The sequence below is a fragment of the Phyllostomus hastatus genome, unplaced genomic scaffold, assembly GCF_019186645.2.
Source record: "Phyllostomus hastatus isolate PE091 unplaced genomic scaffold, TTU_PhHast_1.1 phas_contig_90, whole genome shotgun sequence".
In the NCBI taxonomy this organism is placed as follows: Eukaryota; Metazoa; Chordata; class Mammalia; order Chiroptera; family Phyllostomidae; genus Phyllostomus; species Phyllostomus hastatus.
In genome coordinates this window covers 2,327,903-2,350,212 of record NW_025333984.1, presented here as the reverse complement: position 1 = coordinate 2,350,212, position 22,310 = coordinate 2,327,903, and the positions used below count along the sequence as shown (strand labels likewise).

Here is a 22,310-nt window from a genome sequence, read left to right as displayed (position 1 = left end):
TTCATACTGTCTTTGTCTGGTTTGGGGTTAGAATAATGCTGGTCTCATAAAATGAGCTTGCAAGTCTTCCCTCCTCTTGAATTTCTGGAAAAGTTAGAAAAGGATAGGTGTTAGTTCTTCTTCAAATGTTTGATAAAAAGTGAAGGTTATGGAAAGTGAAATAAAGAAAACATATAGGGAACTATCAGTAAAAGGAAGGAAACTGAAACTCAAATCAATGATTTGGAACAGAAGGAAGAGATAAACAGTCAACCAGAACAGAATGAAGAAACAAGAATTTTAAAAATGAGAAGAGCCTTCAGAACCTCCAGTACAACTTGAAACATTCCAAAATCTGAATCACAGAGGTGCCAGAAGGAGGAGAGGAAGAGCAAGAAAGTGAAAAGTTATTTGAACAAATAATGAAGGAGAACTACCCTCACCTGGCTATGGAAATAGACTTCCAGGAATTCCAAGAACCTCAGACAGTCCCAAAGAAGATGGACCCAAGGAAGCACACTCCAACGCACATCATAATTACATTAGTCAAGATTAAAGATAAGGAGAGAATCTTAAAAGCAGCAAGAGAAAAAGAGAGATTTACCTACAAAGGAGTGCCCATAAGACTGTCAGCTGATTTCTCAAAAGAGACCTTACAGGCAAGAAGAGGCTGGAAAGAAGTATTTTGAAGTCATGATAGGCAAGGACCTACATCCAAGATTGCCCTATCCAGAAAAGCTTTCATTTAGAATGGAAGGGCAGATCAAATGCTTCCCAGATAAAGTCAAGTTAAAGGAGTTTGTCATCACCAAGCCCTTATTATATGAAATGTTACAGGGACTTACTAAGAAAAAGAAGATAAAAAATATGAACAGTAAAATGACAACAAATTCACAGTTATTAACAACCACACCTAAAACAAAAACAAAAACAAACTAGAACAGGAACAGAATCACAGAAATGGAGATCACATGGAGGGTTATCAGCAGGGGAGTGGGTGGGGAGAGAGGGGAAAAGATACAGAGAATAAGTAGCATAAATTTTAGGTGGAAGATAGACAGGGGGATGGTAAGAATAGTATAGGAAATGAGAAAACTAAAAATGGAACTGCCTTTGACCCAGAAATTCTGCTGCTGGGATTATACCCCAAGAACCCTGAAACACCAAACCAAAAGAACTTATGTACCCCAATGTTCATAGCAGCACAATTTACAATAGCCAAGAGCTGGAAGCAACCTAAGTGCCCATCAGCAAATCAGTGAATCAAAAAATATGGTATATTTACACAATGGAATTCTATGCAGCAGAAAGAAAGAAGGAGCTCCTACCCTGTGCAACAGCATGGATGGAACTGGAAAGCATTATGCTCAGAGAAATAAGCCACTCAGTGAAAGACAAATACCATATGATCTCACCTTTAACAGGAACCTAAACAACAAAACAAAGAAACAAGCAAAATGTAACCAAAGACACTGAAATAGAGAACAGGCTGACAGTGACCAGAGGGGAGAGGGGAGGGAATTTCAGGGGAAAGGGGGAAGGGTTTACAGGAATAAATATAAAGGACACATGGACAAAAAGTAAGGGGGGTGGAAATGGGGGAGGAGGGGAGGACTGGCAGGGTGGGCTGGGATGGGAGTAAAAGACAGAAAACTGTACTGGAACAGCAATTAAAATTAAACAAACAATTAAACAATTAAACAAACAAACAAACTATGGTACATTTACACAATGGAATTCTACACAGCAGAGAGAAAGAAGGAGCTTATACCCTTTGCAATAGCATGGATGGAACTAGAAAGCATTATGCTAAGTGAAATAAGCCAGGCGTTGAGGACAAATACCATATGATCTCATCTTTAACTGGAACATAATCAACAAAACAAAAAAGCAAACAAAATATAACCAGAGTCATTGAAATTAAGAACAATCTAACAATACCTAGAGGGGAGCGGGGAGGGGACAGTGGAGAGAAGGGTTTTCAGGAACTACTATAAAAGACACATGGACAAAACCAAGGGCGAGGGTGGCAGCAAGAGAGGGAAGTAAGTTTGGATGGGGTGGGAAGGAAATGCAGATAACTGTAATTGAACAACAATAAAATATTTTTTTTGAAAAAAGAATAGTATAGGAAATATAGAAGCCAAAGAACTTATATGTATGACCCATGGACATGAACTAAGGCAGGGGTTACGGGTGGGAAGGGGGTGCAAAACACAGGGGACTAAAGGTGGAAAAATGGGATAGCTTTAATAGCATAATCAATAAAAATATATTTTTTAAAAAAAGTAAAAGAAAGGCTTTTATGGCAAGGCAAGATGGTATCAAATTCTGCCTCCCACACAGACATTATATAGCTTACTTTCCTTCTTTGGTCCTTGTTTTTTTCATCAGTAATTGTGTGACCTGCTCTTTGGATTATTATTACTTTTTAAATGACCTTGACAAATGTGATTACCCTCCCTTTTGTACCACCACTGTACATTGCACACAACTCAATCTTTTCACTTTCTCTTCTATCTGCTCTGACACTGTTATGTTTCTGACTCCTGCACTAGGTGGTGAATGCTTTCAGAACAGGTACTATGTCTTTCTTATATTTGCATTACTGTCATTTGAATTCAGTGAACATTAAAAATGTTTGATGAATAAATGAATGAAGAAAAGAACAAATGAATACTGAAAAGGGTTGAACTATATATTATCAGAGACCCCCCTCCAGGTTGATCAATACCTCCTCACCCCAATTAAAACAAAATTTTGTTTAGGTTCAAGATTAAATAACAGAATGGTTCAGAAGAACATAGGAAATTAGAGGCTAGTGCCTTAACTCTCTCATTTCATATGCTTCCTCTCTCAATTTCATTCTTTTTTTTTAAGATTTTATTTGTTTTTATTTTTTAGAGGGGAAGGGAGGGAGATAGACAGAGAGAGAGAGAGAAACATCAATGTGCGGTTGCTGGGGGTTATGGCCTGCAACCCAGGCATGTACCCTGGCTGGGAATCGAACCTGGGACACTTTGGTTTCAATTTCATTCTTCACATCTTTGTTCCTTTAACCTATGAGCTAAGATCTGCTATTATCATTTCTAAAGCAAAGAGAGAAAAATTGACATTTGCACTTCACCAGTCTGTGTCAATGTTTATTCTAAAAATTATGACAATATGGTAGGACACAAAAGAAGCCTTAACAAACTCAAGAAAATTGAAATCATATCAGGCATGTGTTCAGATCACAATAGATTGAAACTAGAAACAAACCTTTAAGAAAAACACTGAAAAACATTCAAATACATCGATGCTGAATAACATGTTGCTGAATAAAGAATGAGTTAACAATGCAACCAAGGAAGAAATCAAAAACTATTTGGAAACAAATGAAAATGAACACACAACAACCCAAAACTTATGCAGCACAGCAAAGGTAGTCTTGAGATGGAAGTTCATAGCAATACAGGCCTACCTAAACAAGGTAGAAAAATCTCAAACCTAACCCTATATCTAAAAGAACTAGAGGAACAACAACAACAACAAAAAAAAATCCCAGAGCGAGTACAAGGAAAGAAATAATGAAGATCAGAGTGGAATTAAAGACATAGAGACAAAAAAGAAAATCAATGAATCCAGAATTTGGTTATTTGAAAAGAAAAACAAAATTGGCAAACTTTAACTAGACTAATCAAGAAAAAAAGAGAGAGGACCCAAATAAATAAAATCAGAAAGGAATGCAGAGAAGTAACAACTGATACTACATGGTTACACCAGATTATATGAAATTACTGTGAATATGCCGAGAAATTGGACAACCTGGATAAAATGGATAAATGTCTAGAAACATGCTATGTTCCCAAAGTAAATCAAAAAGAAACAGAAAATCTAAATAGACCAATAACAACCAGTGATATTAAAGCTGTATCAAAAAATTCCTGAGAAGAAAAAACCCATGGACCAGATGGCTTCTTAGGTGAATTTTATGAAACATTCAAAGAACTAACCCCTATCTTTCTCAGACTATTCAAAAAAATCCAAGAAGAGGAAAGACTCCCAAACACTTTTTACAAAGCCAACACCATTCTAATCCCAAAAACAGACAAAGACATAAAAAAGAAAGAAAACTACAGGCCAATATCACTGATGAACATAGACACTAAAATCCTCAATTAAATATTGGCATACTGCATCCAGCAATACATTAAAAAGATCATAAACCATGATCAAGTGGGATTCTTCCCAGGAATGCAAGGATGGTACAGTGTCACAAATCAATAAACGTAATGTGTCACACAAACAAAAGGAAAGACAAAAATCACATGATCATATCAAGAGATGCAGAAAAAGCATTTGATAAGGTACAGGACCCATTTATGATAAAAACACTCAGCAAAGTGGGAGTAGAGGGAGCATTCCTCAACATAATAAAGGCTATATATGACAAACCTACAGCCAACATCATACTCAACAGGCAAAAACTAAAAACTTTCCCACTATGCTTAGGAACAGGTCAGGGATGTCTGCTTTCACCACTTCTATTCAACATAGTATTGGAAGCCCTAGCCACAGCAATCAGACAAGGAAAAGAAATAAAAGGCATTACAAATTGGGAAGGAGGAAGGAAAATTGTCACTTTTTGCGGATGATATAATAGTGTACATAGAAAATCCTAAAGATTCCACCAAAAAACTATTTGACTTAATAAATGAATTTGTCAAAACAGCAGGATTTAAACTCAATATTCAGAAATTGAAGGCATTGTTATACACCAAAAATGAAATATCAGAATCACAAATCAAGAAAAAATTCCCAGTTGCTATAACAACAAGAAAAATAAAGTACCTTGGAATAAACCTAACCAAGGAGGTAAAAGACCTGTATTCAGAAAACTACACAACACTGAAGAAACAAATTAAGGAAAACACAATAAATGGAGGCATATACTGTGCTCATGGATTGGAAGAATTGACATCATCAAAATATCCATATTACCCAAAGCATTTTATAGATTCAATACAATCCTTATTAAAATACCAATAACATATTTCACAGATACAGAACAAACATTTCAAAAATTTATACAGAACCACGAATGACTCCAAATAGCTGCAGCAATTTTGAGAAAGAAGAACAAAGTAGGAAGGATCACAATACCTGATATCAAACTGTATTACAAGTCCACTGTAATCAAAACAGCCTGGTACTGGCATAAGAACAGACACATAGACCAATGAACCAGACTAGACAACCCAGAAATAAACCAAGTCTCTATGGTCAATTAGTATTCAACAAAGAGGGAAGAAACATAAAATGGGGTAAAGGTAGCCTCTTCAACAAATGGTATTGGGAGATCTGGACAGCTGCATGGAAAAAAAAATGAAACTCGATCTCCCACTTACACCATACACAAAAATAAATTCAAGATGGATAAAAGACTTAAATGTAAGTCGCGACACCATAAAAGTCCTAGAGGAGAACATAGGCAGGAACATCTAGATATTCCACGCAGCAATATTTTCACTGGTATCCATCCTAGAACAAGGGACATAAAGGAAACAATAAACAAATGGGACTTCATCAAAATAAGAAGCTTCTGTATGGCTAAAGGAAACAGCAGTAAAATGAAAAGGGAAGCAACCATATGGGAAAATATATTTGCAAATGATACTCCAGACAAGGGTTTGATCTCCAAAATACATAAAAAACTCACAACACTCCATTCCAGGAAGACAATCCAATTAAAAAATGGGCAAAGGACTTGAACAGACACTGCTCCAAGGAAGACATACAGAGGGACCATAGACACATGAAAGAATGTTCAACATCACTAATCATCAGAGAGATGCAAATTAAAACCGCAATGACATACCACTACACACCAGTCAGAATGGCCATCATAACCAAATCAACAAACAACAAGTGCTGGTGAGGTTGTGAAAAAAAGGGAACCCTAGTGCACTGTTGGTGGTAATGCAGACTGGTGTATCCACTGTGGAAAACAGTATGGAATTTCCTCCAAAAACTAAAAATGGAACTGTCTTTTGACCCAGCAATTTCACTACTGGGATTATATCCTAAGAATTCTGAAACACCAATTCAAAAAACCTATGCACCCCAATCTTCATAGCAGCACAATTTACAATAGTCAAGTGCTAGAAGCAACCTAAGTGCCCACCAGTAAATGAGTGGATAAAAAAATTATGGTACATTTACACAATGGAATATTACGCAGCGTAAAGAAAGAAGAAGCTCCCACACTTCAGGACAGCATGGATGGAACTGGAGGGCATTATGCTAAGTGAAATAATCCAGAGAGTGAAAGAAAAATACCACATGATCTCACCTATAAGTTGAACCTAATCAACAAAATGAACAAGCAAGCAAAATATAACCAGAGACATTGAAATTAAGAACAAACTGACAGTAACCTGAGGGGAGGGAGGAGAAAAATAATGGGGGGAAATAGGGGAATGGCCATTAAGGAACATGTATAAAGGACACATGAACAAAGCCAAAGGGAGGAGGTTCAAGGGTGGGAGGTGGGGTTGTGTGGGGCAGGGGAATGTGGTGGAATGAAAATGGAGACAACTGTACTTGAACAACAATAAAAAATATATAAGTGGAATTTAATGAACAAAATAAGCTAATCAGCAAATTAGAACCAGAGGCATAGAATCTCAGAATAGACCGACAGCAGTTAGAGAGCAGGAGGAAGGAGGGGGTATTGTTTGAAATAAGATGAAGGGATTAGTCAAGGAACATATATGAAGGACCCATGGACATAGACAAGTGGGTTCAGATTGACAGTGGAAGTGGGGGTGGGCTGGGTGGAGGGAGGCAAAGGGAGATATAACTGGAACAATTGCAAAACATAAAAATTAAAAAATTAAAAATGACACACATGAAAAATAATAAAACTACAACAACAAAAACAAACTTTCTAGTTCCTTAGAGACAACTGGTATATTGTACAGTATTTCCTTGGTTAAGTGCAACTCTTTTTATAATAACTTGCACTCGTTCTGCAGATGCACAAAAAATGAAAAATGTGCTACAACCAACAGATCAAAGCCACAGAATCCTATGTCTTCACTTCCAAACCACTGGTGGCTGCAATTTACATCTGTGAAGTATTTCTAAGCAATTTCAACCTCTTTTCCCCCTGTGTAGGAAGACTTAGGCATCCAGCTTTGGAGTGTAGGCCTCTTTCCCCCAGATTTCACCTGCAACTGCAAATTCTGATAGTTGTTTAAAGATTCTAGTTGCCCTGGTGACATTTAAGTAGGAATGGAAGTGTAATTCCATTTAGACCTATACATTTTACATAGCTCAGAAAAAGTCTTTAAAAATGGAATATTATACTTAAGTAGCACATTTATCAAAGTATTTTTCTTATATACTTCTGGCATTTAAAAGGTTCAAACACTCATGTACAAATATAAGACTTCATAATACAGGTTATTTTACTAGAGAGAGGAAGAAAATTTGGAAAGACTATTAGTTTTTCTTAATAGGGTTCCTATGAAATGAGTCCTTTAATGGACCTAGGAAAGCAGAACAAAGAGGACAGTATGAGGAAAGACAGTGGAATTTAAATCAATGGTTCATAACAATGTGTAATGAATGACTAAGGCTTAAATCAAAGCCCAAAAGGAAAAGAACAGTCCAGCCTTGGCTGTAACATTCAAAAGTCAAAACAAACGTTAAGGTTCATCCTCTCTGGCCAGTACCAACCCCCTGCAGGGCTCTTTGCCTTTTAAGGAAACGTGCCACAGCAGCAAACTCTAATCACAAGTGAATATTCTTTTAAAAAACTCTTTATTACAGTTTACATTCAGTAGTATTTTGCATTAGTTTTTGGTATACAGCATAGTGGTTAGACAATTATATACTTTACAAAGGGTTCCCACCAATATTTCAAGTATCCACCTCTCTTAAAGGAGTACTTCTGTGCTCCTTTACTGCAAAATAGTCCAAGAACTGAACCCCCTGACTGTTACTACATAATGTAATGGAAAAATCCATATTTTACCATGGGTTTGTAGATTCCAAGATCCCTAACCAAGGTCAATTTCCAGATGCTTACTCTTTCCAGACAAAGCATTACAAGGAGAAGCATTAAGGTCTTTTCACAGGAGTATGGAAATTTGGTGACCTTCTGGAATGGCATTGAAAATCCCCCTCTCTCTCTTTGTCCCACTCCTGTTGTGCTATGTGCTGTGTGTGTGCAGGTGGACTGCATGCCCTGCCACCAAGAGTTGGCTGCATTATAGTGGAAAAGAAAAAAGACACCACAAGACTGTAACTACTCCTTAATACCCATAAATGTGATTTCTCATGAATCCCATATGCATTTCGCAGCATGGTACTGTTGCTGGATCCTTAATAGAAGTCCCTTTTAACACCATGGACACAGAATTAAAAGGATGTTGAATGTTACCAATTACATTTGCTTCTTAGTCTTATACTGAGCCACTATTCCTACAAGCATAGTAGAATCTACATGCAACATGTTCTTTATATTAGGGAAATTTAGAGTAAGTCACCTAACCTTTGAGATTCCTCTGTCCAATCAACAGAGGCACTTTGTTTGCTTCATTAAGATGTTTTCTAAAGGAATGCTTACTAAAGGTTAAGTGTTACTTAAGTAGGTGGGGCCTGGGGTTTTCAAAATAAGTGGCTGAAGGCTTTGTTTTACAGAAAGTGTGGTCAGTAAAAGTGAAATTATACTTAAATCCTCAGGGAATAGGCTGGTCTTCTACCCTATAACGACCACTGCTTGCCTCAAATGCAATGAGACTACTTTCTTTCAATAAAATCCTCAGCATTTAAAACATCCATGTGTCCCCCTTTAGTCCATGCCCATATGTCATAAGTTTTTAGTTTCTACGTTTCCCATACTATTCTTGCCCTCCTCTATTTTCTACCTACCATCTATGCTACTTATTCTCCATAAGTTTCCCCCCTCTCCTCCTCCCACTCCCTGTTGTTAGCCTTCCACGTGATCTCCATTTCTGTGGTTCTGTTCCTGTCCTAGTTGTTTTCTTAGTTCATTTTTGTTTTTATTTTAGATGTGGTTGGGAGAGGGTGTGCAGGGTGGAGGGGAATGAAGGGGGTAATGGGACTACTGTGATAGCATAATTAATAAACTATGTTTTTTAAAAATTACAAAAACACTAAAAAGTATCAAAATTGACAAGTTAATAAATTGTTTTGAGCAGTAGGGAAAAACAAACAAACAAACAAACATCCATGTCTCTTTTGTTTTCAGAAGTAGCCTCTTCAATGCCAGTACTTCTCATCTTGGAACTCCTCCTAGGGAAATGCCTAGAGCCAGTATCTGAGTCATGCAAGAAAAGTACACTCATTCCTTCAGATCCACACCTAGTCTTTAACAAAAACAGCATTACCCTGTTTTGTACACTCCCCACCCCCACCTCCACCACCATTGCACATCAGACTTGGCTTTTTGGAGACTGTATGCCCTTACCAAAAGGTAAATCTACTCTCAAAAGACCAAACTTTTACACCACAGAGTGTTGTAAGAATAGACTCTGAAGGCAGTTCCCAAAGAAGAGAACCAAAACATTTGGAGCCCCTGAATCCCACTGGAATAATTGTATGGCCCCAAAAGAGACAGCACTTATTTTTATCTTTAAATACTGAATGTTATTTAAATAGTGGAGAATGGGGTTAAAAATTATATTGGATTAAAAATGTAGACTTCCTCACTTCTAAAGATAAAAATGGGGTAAAAATGCTGAAGTCAGAATTATTGCAATAAATAAATAAGATATATGGATATATTTTATAAACCACAAAGTTGACATTCAAGAGTAAGATGCAGCCCTGGCCAAGTAGCTCAGTTGGTTGAATCATTGTTCTGTACACCAAAAAAAGGTTTTGGGTTTGATCTCCAGTCACCACACATACCTGGATATCAGGTTCAATCCCCAGTCATGGTGAATGCAGGAGGCAATGGATCAATGTTTGTCTTTCACACTGATGTTTCTCTCTCTCTTTCCCTCTCTCCCTCTCCCCATCCTCTCTTTCTGGAATCAATTTAAAAATACTTGGGTGAGGATTAAGTAAAAGAAAGGAAAAAAGTGTAAGCTGCATGTGTATGTAGAAAAGTAAGTGTAAGTATATACAAGGTGGGGGGACACAAAGAAACCCAGAATTATCTCCTGGAGGGTGGGCTCCTTGTAGTACAGGCTTCCTCTGCTAGGTGAGTGATCTAGGAACCCATCTGTATCAGTGTATCAGCTGGTGTGAGGGGCTGCATTTGGTTTCAATGAGTTTTTTTTTTTAAGACTCTCAATGCATCTGCCCATTCATGATGGGTGATTTACAAGAGCACCCGCTCACACTACACTGAGTGCTCAGAAGTTTTTGACTAAAACCGGAATGACCCCTATGCCCCACCCTCCCTATTCACCCCATCTCTCCCCAAAAAGACTCTTTCTTGTTTCCCTGGATGAAAAACTTCCTCAAAGAGAAATGTTTCGCCAATGCCGAAGAAGTGAAGCAAAAAAACGGCAGAAACACTAAAAGTCATCAAAATTTATCTGTTAAAAAACTGTTTTGAGCAATGAAAAAATGTCTCAATAGGTGTATTGTATCAAATGGAGAGTACTTTGAAGGTGACTGAAGTTTAAACACGTAAGAATAAATACACATTTTTATAGGTAAATTCTATTTCTTGGGTCCCCCCTTGTACACATATCTACACAGTACATAAAATCAATGTGCAGAAAACATGTGGAAAAGTTAAAGAGGATAAAAATGAAATGAATGAATAGTTGAACTTAGAGGGATTAAATAGAAGAAAGGTGTATACAGATTTAAAAGTACAAAAGGATGACTTCAATGTTATTAATGATTCACTTTTCCTATCTTAATGCCAAATAATGCTATTAGAAAAAGGTTAAATCCTCAAAAAACAGACTACATTTAAATACAAAACAAAAGGAATTCTCAGTAACTGCCTAATGATTTGTAAATTGACTTCAATTTTTATTCTTCTTATACTGGTATTTCAATACCAAACACATTTAACCAAAGGAAGCTAAATTAATTGATTGAGAAGCTTAATTTTAGTTCACTTAAACAAAGTTTTATTGGATTAAATTTCTTTTTGAGAAATATAATATTTGATGACACTCAAGACCTTTAAATAGTCTAAGAATTTATTACAGGCCTTTGAGTAAGTGATTTGTTTTATCACTTTTCCTTTCAAAATTATATACTCAAAGGATCAAGAGTATGTTTCTCTAGTTAAACTTAACTCCCAGTTATTAGTAGTAGGTAAAAACTCAATTAATTGGAACTCAACCAATTAGAACTCTCAAGTTAATGGAATGTTGCTGTCATTAACTTTTATTTAAAACCACATAATAAAAAAACAAATGAAAGTAAGCCAATTCAGTTAACAGATCCTATCAAATCTTTTGGAGGAATAGTTTGATATTGTTTGATATTTCCTTATATAGGAATATATAAGGAAAAAGGTAAAGCAATACATGTTTATGAAATACTTCCTATATACCCATCTCTGTGATCTGGCCCCATTTAACATTTTACACTTATACCTTCACACAGCTTCTGTTCCAGCCATTCTTATCATCATCAATTTTGTTTAATATTGACAATAACCCTGTAAAAAGGTCACATATTTAATATTACTAAAGAAAAAACTGGGGACAGTTGTGTTATGTAACACATCCAAGAACATGAAGCTAAGTCACTTGTTCAAGGTCACATAGTTAGTAGTTATAGGACTGGTATTTGAATCCAGGTCAGTTTGACACCAAAAGATGTATTTGAATGATGAGCCTTGAACAGTGCAAAATCTTGAACAAGCATGTAAATATTCTATTGCATTCATTAGTGTCTTTGTCCTGAGTGGCTTGTGAAAGTTATTGCATATACATAAAAATATGTTCAGCAAGAAATTAAATTAAAGTGGTTTTAGTTAACTATGGTTTCTTCTAATTCTAAAATTCCAAGTTCAAAAATTTTTCATTAATTCACAAAATAACGTTATTCATATGGATTAGGCATTCAGATGACAATACAATATCATAAATAAGGACAAAATGCTCTCAAACTTGATACTTAGGAAAATATTTAAATATCTTTATAGAATAACTCAAGAAGTGACATGAGCAAAAATAGCAGAAAGTAGAACTCTGAAATTATACAATGTAAATGGTCACAAAAGAATGCTAGAATGGCTATACTAATATCAAACAAATTGACTTTAACATAAAAATTGTTCCTAAAAAAGGGGATGTTTCATAAGATGTATGGGACAATCCCTCAAGAGTATATAACAGTTGTATGCATGTAGACACCCAACAAGATAGCCCTAAGATACACAAAGCAAAACTGACAAAATTGGAGGGAGAAATAGTTCAATAAGAGTTGTAGACATCAACATCCCACTTGCAATCTTATTTATAACAAGTACGATAAATAAATAGAATGATAATGGATAGATCAACAAGGAAATTGAAGACTTGAACAATACTGCAAACCAACTGAACCTAACCTAACAGACACCCATAAACATGCTTACCAACTACAGCAGAATACACATTGTTTTCAAGAACACAAGGAATATTTTCCCAGATAGACCATGTCCTTGACCATAAAATAAGTCTCAATAAATTCAAGAGAATAAAAATCATACAAAGTACACTTTCCAACAACAATGGAATGAAAGCAGAAATCAATAACAGAAAAAAATGGGAAAAACCACAAAAATGTAAATATTAAACAACACATACTGAATAAACAATGGGTCAAAGAAGAAATCACAAAAGAAAGAACTTTGCAATGAATATAAATGGAAACACAAACAAAAATGTATGGAGTGCATCAAAAGCTGGGCTTAGAGGGAATTAAAAACAATTTCATTAAAAAATAATAAGAAATTGAAAATAAATAACCTAATCTTCCAAATTAAGAAGCTAGAAAAAAGGAGTAAACCAAACCCAAAGTGTGCAGAAAGAATGAAAATATAAAAAATTAGAGAAGAAATTAATGAAAGACAATAAAAACAATAAAGAAAATAAACAAAACCAAAAACTGAGTTTTGCAATGACAGAGAAAAGTGACAAAACTTTAGCTGGATTTACCAACAGAAGAAGAGAGAAGAGCAAAATTACTAAACTCGGGAATAAACATATTACTGCCAACTTACAGAAATAAAAAAGATTATACAAGAGTACTATAAATAGCTTAACAATAACAATAAAATAAAAAAAGAATACTATAGACTTCCCACCAAGATGGAGGCATAGGTAGATACACAGTGCCTCCTCCCACAACCAAAAGAAGGAAAACAACAAATTAAAAAACAAAAAACAACCAGAACTGACAGAAAATTAAACTGTATAGAAGTCCAACACCCAAGGAGTTAAAGAAGAAACATTCATCCAGACCAGTAGCAGGGGCAGAGCCCGGCAGCAGCTGGGCAGAGAGGATTTGCAGCAAGGCAGTGGCCAGAGGACCCAGTGAGGTGGAGGATTGCAGACTGGGTGGTCCCATATTCCAAAGAAGATAAACCAGGAGGAACAACTGGGGAGCAAGACAGACCCAGCAACCCAGAGTTTCAGAGCTGGGAAATAAAGCCTCAAAGCCTCTGATTGAAAACACTTATGGGGTTTGAGGCAGCAGTGGGAGAAACTCCCAGCCTCACAGGAGAGTTAACTGGAGAGACCCACAGGGTCCTAGAACATACACAAGCCCACCCACCTGGGAATCAGCACCAGAAGGGCCCAATTGATTGTGGGTAGTGGGGGAAGTGACTGAAAACCAGCAGAGAGCAGAGCAAGTGGCATTGTTCCCCCTTGGACCCCACAACACAGCCATGTGGGTTGCACCACCCTGGTGAACTCCTAAGGCTCCACACCTTACTATGTAACAGGCACACCAAAACAAAAAAAGAATGGCCCAAATGAAAGAACAGATCAAAGCACCAGAACAAATACAACTAAGCAACAAAGAGATAGCCAACCTATCAGATGCACAGTTCAAAACACTGGTAATCAGGATGCTCACAGAGTTGGTTGAATATAGTTGCAAATTAGATGAAAAAATGAAGGCTATCCTAAGTTAAATAAAGGAAAACGTACAGGGAACCAACAGGGACAGGAAGGACACCAGAACTCAGATCAACAGTGTGGACCAGAAGGAAGAAAGAAACATTCAACCAGAACAGAATGAAAAGACAAGAATGCAAAAAGAGATGCTTAGGAACCTCCAGAGCATCTTTAAATGTTCCAACATCCGAATCATAGGGGTGCCAGAAGGAGGAGAGGAAGACCAAGAAAGTGAAAACTTATTTGAACAAATAATAAAGGAGAACTTCCCCAATCTGGCAAAGGAAATAGACTTCCAGGAAGTCCAGGAAGCTCACAGAGTCCCAAAGAAGTTGGACCCAAGGAGGAACACACCAAGGCACATAATTACATTACCCAAGATTAAAATGAAGGAGAGAATCCTAGAAGCAGCAAGAGATAAGGAGACAGTTACCCACAAAGGAGTGCCCATAGACTGTCAGCTGATTTCTGAAAAGAAACCTTGCAGGCAAGAAGAGGCTGGTAAGAAGCATTTTGAAGTCATGAAAGACAAGGGCCTACATCCAAGAGTACTCTATCCAGCAAAGCTATCATTTAGAATAGAAGGGCAGATCAAGTGCTTCCCAAATAAAGTCAAGTTAAAGGAGTTCATCATCACCAAGCCCTTATTATATGAATGTTAAAGGGACTTACTAAGAAAAAGAAGATAAAAAATATGAACAGTAAAAAGGCAACAAACTCACAGTTATTAACAACCACACCTAAAACAGAGCCAAAAGTAAACTAAGCAAACAACTAGAACAGGAACAGAATCACAGAAATGGAGATCACATGGAGAATTATTAGCAGGGGAGTGGGAGGGGGAGAGAGGGGAAATGGTACAGAGAATAAGTAGCATAAATTGTAGGTAGAAAATAGACAGGGGGAGGGCAAGAATAGTATAGGAAATGTAGAAGCCAAGGAACTTACATGTACAACCCATGGAAATGAACTAAAGTGGAGGAATATGGTGGGACGGGGTGTGCTGGGCAAAGGAGAATAAAGTGGGAAAATGAGACAATTGTAATAGCATAATCAATAAAATATATTTTTAAAAAAGAATACAGTAAAGAATTGTAGGCCAAGAAATGAACTAATATAGATGAAATGGACAAATTTCTAAAGGACACAAACTACAGAAAATGAGTCTAGAAGAAACAGAAAATCCGAATAGACCTTCATCAAGTAAATAGATTGAATTAGTTATTTTTAAAATCCCACAAAGAAAAGCCCAGCCCCAATAGCCTCACTGGTGATATCTCTCAAATGTTTAAACAAGAATTAACCAATACTTCACAAAGTTTTCCAAAATGTTATAGAAGGTAAACTTCTCAACTGATTCTGTAAAACCAGTATTACCAAAAGCCAAAGATATTATAAGAAAAGAAAACTACAGGCTAGTATCTCAAAAGTTTTCCACTTGAGAAAGCAAGAGAGGAGGAAAAGTGAGAAGCAATGATTCCTTAATTCAAAGGACAAGTACCATACTGAATCCCTCACCACCCACCCCACAGTCATGTGACTTTTATGATCCAACATCAAAATTTTATTCCAGTTAACTTCTGTGTATTGAATATCAATACAGGCTAGGCCTAGAGCTACCAGGGTGAATACAGCACAGTCCCTGGTCTGTATGTACTCATAATTCAGTGTGGGTGACAGGCATGTTAATGGCTAATTGCCCAACAATGTAATTACGGGTCTAATAGGTGTGCGAACAAAGTGCTATTAGTTGGGGCCAGAAAGTACAGAGACATAACTGCATCACAAAGAGTTTTTACTTTATCCAATAGAAAGCCCTTGATGCTGTGTGAACAAGGAAGTGACATGATCACATAAATATAAAAAAATATAGGAATCTGGAAGCTTTGTGGAGTAAAGACAAGGATGTGAATGAATTATAAGAAACAATATACTTATGAAATTATTTTATTATTTCTGCCATAGGACAAAAAAATTGAATTGAAATAATTATGGCAATAGCTGAAATAAAAGAAACATGGAGGTGTCAATTATTTTAATGGAAGAATTAGAATCAGCAGGGTTTATTTATCCAAAGAACATATATATGAAGTTTTCCTGCCTGTGTTCTCCTCTAGGAATTTTATGGTGTCATGACTTATATTTAAGTCTTTTATCCATCTTGAGTTTATTTTTGTGTATAACCAGATACATGGAAATAAAGAACAATCTGACAGTAACCAGAGGAGAGGGGCAAAGGGGATAACAGAGGCAAAGAAGGGGAAGGGTCATCAAGGAACATGTATAAAGGGCCCATGGACAAAGACAATGGTGGGGGAGGATTGAGGGTGGGAGGTGGGGGTGGGTAGGGCAGGGGAGAGCAATGGGGGGAAAATGGGGACAACTGTAATTGAACAATAAAAAAGGAAGAAAAATACAATTACCCAAGTTACAGGAACTATGCAACAAGAAACATTGATTTCCGATAAAGTGTATTGTAGAAATAAAATTATTACTAACTTCAGATCATATATGTATGCATTTATTAATAACTGAGGTAAATGAGATTCTTGGTAGTAAGGCAAGATTTGTATGAAGGATATGAACATACAAGAAAACATGGAAAATGGAAAAGTTAAGTCAAATAACTTGTGTATTGTATAAGTGAAATGCATGTGTTGGATTGGTATTATAATATTTAAGAGCAGCAGAAATATCAAATTATATATTTGACTCTGAAAATACTCTCTACAAATTTTTAAGTTATATTTTTAAGTGCTGCTTCTTTAAGTGGGAAAAGAGTCACCATAGTCAAAATATACACAAATATTAAATATGTTTAGCAAATAATATATCCAGAGTCAGAGAATAAAAACAAAGAAACAAAAAAAAAAACCAAAGAACATATATACATAACTCATAGACACAGACAACAGTATGTTGATAGCCAGAGGAAAGAGGGGTGGCGACTGGATAGAGGTGGGCAAAGGTGGGGAAAATGGAAGCATTTGTAATAGTGTCAATAATAAAAGTAAAGTTAAAAAAAAAGAATCAAGGAGGCTTGGTTTCTCAATGGTTAGGAAGGACAAAGCAAAGAATGGTTTTGTGTTTAAATAAATGACAGTGTGGTGAAGCCATTGATAGAAATGGAAAGTTTATGTTAGAAGAACTTTTTGAAGGACAGAGGCTATGTTGTGATTTTAACATGTGCGTACTGGGTGGCAATTGGGCATCTAAATGGAAATGTCCAGGACATAACTGGACATATAGGCTTGAGCATAAAAATAAATGTGTGTGATTTATACATGTGAAATAACCATGTAATAATATTCACTGTAATTATGTATACCAATCTCTAGAGAAGAAGCAAGGGGAAAAAGTCTGGAAGTATAACTTTAATTTTCTAGTAATTTTATTTCCTAAAAAAGAAGAGAGTTCTGAAGCAAATATGGCAAAATGTTAGCTCTTGTTAAATCTAGATGGCAGATACATAAGTGATATATTTTTTCTGTACTTTCTGTGTATTTTAAAATGTATATAATTAACTGAACAAAATAAAATTAAACTGAAAATTCTATTAACCAAAATGTATGATCCCCAAATTTCAAGTAGGTTGATATTTAACCTAAAAAGACAGAATGTATCCCTTTGATTATTGAAATGTACAGTTAATCTGAAGAGTGAAGTCTGTTTGTATTTGTTTCCTATTGCCTCTAACAAATTACCCTAAATTAGTAGCCTAAAACAATACAAATTTATTTTATTACAGTTAAGTATGTCAGAAATCTGAAATGAGTCTTACTGTGCTAAAATCAATGTATCAGCAGGACTGGTTTCTTGTGAGGTTCTAGGAGAGAATCCCTTTCCTGTTTTTTTTCTAGAGGCCACCTGAAGTCCTTGCCTCTTGGCCACTTCCTTCATCCTCAAAGCCAGTAGAGTAGCTTCCAATCTCCCTCTCTCTCTGCTTCCATAGTCACAATGCCTTTCTTCTAAGGACCCATGTGGTTGGGCCTACACAGATAATTCAGAATAATTGCTTGATTGCAAGAACCTTTATTTAATCACAACTTCAAAGTTTTTTGCCATTTAAAATATTCACTAGTTTGAAGATTAGGATGTGGAGATGTTGGAGAGCAGTGGTCCTTATATTGTCTACTATACATCCTCTTATTTTAAGCTTAAAATAATAAGAAATGAGAATTAATAAAAAGTAATAAGATAGTTGTTTAGTATAAAGGTTTTTATGATATTTACTTATTATAAAAACAATGGAAATAATGGAGTTATTTTGATTAACACAAAGTTAGAAATAAGAATCATATATCTGTTTCAACCTTTAATTTTAAATGTTAAGTATCAGTTACATAGTATCAAAGCAATTATTTTTTACAACTTTATTAAGATACTGTTAACATATAATATTGTATAAGCTTAAGGTATACAATGTGTTGATTTGATATACTTATATATTGCAATATGGTTATCACCCTTGTTAGTTAACACTTCTATTACCTCACCTATTTACCATTTCTCTTTTGTGGTCAGTATTTAAGATCTACTGTCTTAGTTACTTTCAAGAATATAATGCAGTATTGTAACCATAATCACAGTGCTGTTCATTAGATTCCCCAGAATTTATGCATTTTCTAACTGGAAGTTCATACTCTTTGACCAACTTCTGTCTATTTCCTTCACCCTCCAGCTCCTGGCAGTCACATGCCACTGCTTCACTACATGCCAGAATGCCTAGTACTACACTGTTTTGATTAGTATAGCTTTATACACTGTTTTGATTACTATAGCTTTGTAGAATAGGTTGAATTCAGGAAGCATGATGCCTCTAACTTTGTTCTTCTTTCTAAATTTGCTTTCAGTATTCAGGAAATTTTGTGGTTCCACACAGATTTTAGAATTATTTTCTCTATTTCTGTGAAAAGTGCAATTGGAATTTTGATGGTAATTAATTGAATTTATAGATGACTTTGAGTATTACAACCTTTTAACAACATTCATTCTTGTGAACCTTAAGCAAGATATTTTTCATTTGTTTGTGTTTTCTTCAATTTCTTTCATCAGAGTCTTATAGTTTTCAGTGTAGATATTATTAAATTCCTTCATTACATTTATTCTTTTTTAAAAGATTCTGTTTATTTATTTTTAGAGAGAGGGGAAAGGAGGGATGAAGAGGAGAGAAATATCAATGTGTGGTTGCTTCTCATGCACGCTCTATTGGGGACCTGGCCCACAACCCAGGCATGTGCCTAGTGGGAATTGAACTGGCAACCCTTTGGTTCACAAGCCAGCACTCAATCCACTGAGCCATGCCAGCCAGGGCTCATTACATTTATCCTTAAGGACTTTATTGCTTTTTTGTTGCTATTCTAAAATAGATTGTTTTCTTAATTTATTTTTTAGATACTTTGTTATTAATATATAAAAATGCAACTGAATTTTGTATGTTAATTTTATATCCTGAAACTTTACTGAATTCATTGATTAGTTCTAACAATTTTTTGGCTAACTTTTTAAGATTTTATATATAAAAGATCACATCATCTGTAAATAAAAAATGTACTTTCTTTCTAACTTGAATACCTTTTATTTATTACTTTCCCTGATTGCTGTGGCTAGGATTTCCAGTAATGTGTTGAATAAAAATGGTGGGAGTCAGCATCTTTGTCTTGTTTCTTAGCCTAGAGCAAAAGTTTTCAACCCTCCACCATTGATATGAAGTTAGTTGTGGGCTTGTTGTATGTAGTCTTTATTGTGTTGAGGTTATGTTCCTACTAAACCAAATTTGTTGAGAGATTTTTTTTATCATGAAAGGATGTTGTATTTTGTGAAATGTTTTCTTCTGTATCAACTGAGATGGTGAAAAGGTACAACTTCCAGTTATAACTACTAAAAGAAATGTACAATATAATGACTATACTTATGCTGTGTACTACGTACAAAAATTGTTTAGAGAATAAATCAGACTTCTCATCACTCATCAAAATACATTTTTTCTTTTCTTTTGCATTTATATTAAATTATGGATGTTAAGTAAACTTACTGTGGTTAACATTTTATGATATATGTATGTCAAATTATTATGCTGTATACCCTAAAGTTATACAGTGTTGTATATCAATTATATCACAGTAAAACTGGAAGAAACAAAACAACCCAGGCAGTCAACAATTGAGCCTGCATTGGGTATAAAATTGTGAGCCAGCACTGACATTGTTCCTGCCCTCATGCAATACAAACTAGGAACATTTCTGAGAATGATATGTACTAGTGACCTGAGGCTGTATATACAATGAACGTGACTGGTCTGAGATCAAGAAACACTCAACTGCATTGAAATCTGGAGTGTGAGCAAATGTTAAATAAGCAAATATGGTAGAAGGCAGGGACATGTTTTAAGAAGAGCATTCTAAAAGGAAGGATTCACTCATGCAGAGAAAAAACCAGTGTGGTTGGAGCACATCCCAGGAACAACAACAATGACAATAAAATAATTATTTTGGCTGGAATATAGTGAGCATAAGGAAGCAGTAGACACACTACAATAAAATCAGAGAGGTGAACAGAGTTCAGTTCATTTAAGCTGTTACAGGACATAGTAAAGAATTAGGGTTTACTCTAAGGTAGCAGTTATGAACTGGGAAGGATTTTGCACACTGCTCTACCCCAGAATATATTAAGCAATGTTTGGAATCATTTGTGGTTGTTACAGCTGGGTGTGGGCTGCTACTGGCATCTAGTGAGTAGAGGTCAATGATACTAGCAAACATCTTACTGTGCACAGGCAGCCTTCACAATTTTTTTTTTAGTCTGAAATGTCAATAGTGCTAAGATGAGAAACCCTGTTCTAAGGTTAATGGAAAACTATTAAAAGTTAATAAGTGGCCAAATCTTATGTATATTTTAAGACTGAAATCTGATATTAGTTTTGGAAACTGGGGAAGGAAGGATATGGCTGGTTATTAATAGGTAGATTAATTAAGAGCCTTTTGTATAAGTCCAGGCCAAAGATGAATTATGGAATTGCCTAAGGTTGTGGCAGTGGTAGCAGAAAGTAAAATAATTCAACTTCTACTTTAAAAGTGGAGACTATAGGACTTGTTGAGGGACAGAATGAAGGTGGATGCAGAAGGAAAAAGAGGAATCAAAGATAGCCACATTTCTGACTTTAGTTGATGGGTGGATGAATAGAAGTATGATTAAGAGATAAAAAGAAGCTCTGTTCTGGACTTTGATACAAGATGGCTTCAGAGTATCTGGAAGATCCATCCACTTGCTCCCAGATTTGGATCAGTCTTGCAGCTAAACCATGGAGTAATCAATTTAAAAATCCATCCAAGAGTGAGAGTGTGTATAAATGCATACATGGATGAGAGTGCAAGGAGTGTGCATTAGTGGGCAAGAGCCTGCCTGCCTGCAGAGCACATGAGAGTGAGCAGCCCACACTTTCTTAGCAGAGCAAGTGATGCCACCACTGTCCATACTGGCACTTCTGGCTAAGCAGATTTGGGGTGGCTAAAGATTGGCTCAGGAACCACAAGCCCTGGGGACAGAGACAGATGGCTGGGGAAGTGCTGAGTGTAAAAACAGCATGGTGAGAGCAGGCCTACCTGAGGCCAAGAATCACTAGAAGCAGTGGGGACAGCACACTGTCACTGCCCCATGTTACAATATCGCTGCAGGACTCATCCCTGTGCCATCCGGGAGAGATACAGAGTTAAACTTTATCTGAAACTGTCAGAGGCTCTGGCAAGTGGTGGCCAGCCATGACCGAAAGAGATGTTGTGACTTTTGGCAAGGGGGAGTATGTGGAGAACAGGGCCCCTAGGACTCAGTGCTGCAATGTGGGGGCCACACAGAAACTCTTTTAAAAGAGGACCTGAGAGGAGACTCCACACTTGGCAAAGGCTAGTGCTTAGTGTGACACATGCATTGCAGATCTGCTAACAGAGAACTCAGAGGGATAGAGTCACACTGAATGGACTGTGGGACCCAACCCAGCATGGCTTATCAGAAGGGGATGGGATAGAGTGGAGAGTTCAGGCCTGAGCTTTCTGCGAGAGTGGCATGCCAGGGACTGAAGCTGAACACCTGAGATTTGCTGCAGCCAGGCAGGTCCCCTCACAGAAGGGCGAGCCCAACACTTCACATGCAGCATCACTGCAGTGATCTGGCTCTGCAGATGGCTGAGGTCAGGCTCAGGAGCCCCCTGCTTGGTACATTTCTTCAGGGGAAGAAGAA

The 22,310-nt window shown here is 36.4% G+C and overlaps 1 pseudogene; it reads right to left on the bottom strand.

Annotated features, from left to right (window-relative positions):
* The window catches only part of LOC123827733, a 47,237-nt pseudogene that overhangs the window by 11,162 nt on the left and 13,765 nt on the right, over positions 1-22,310 (bottom strand).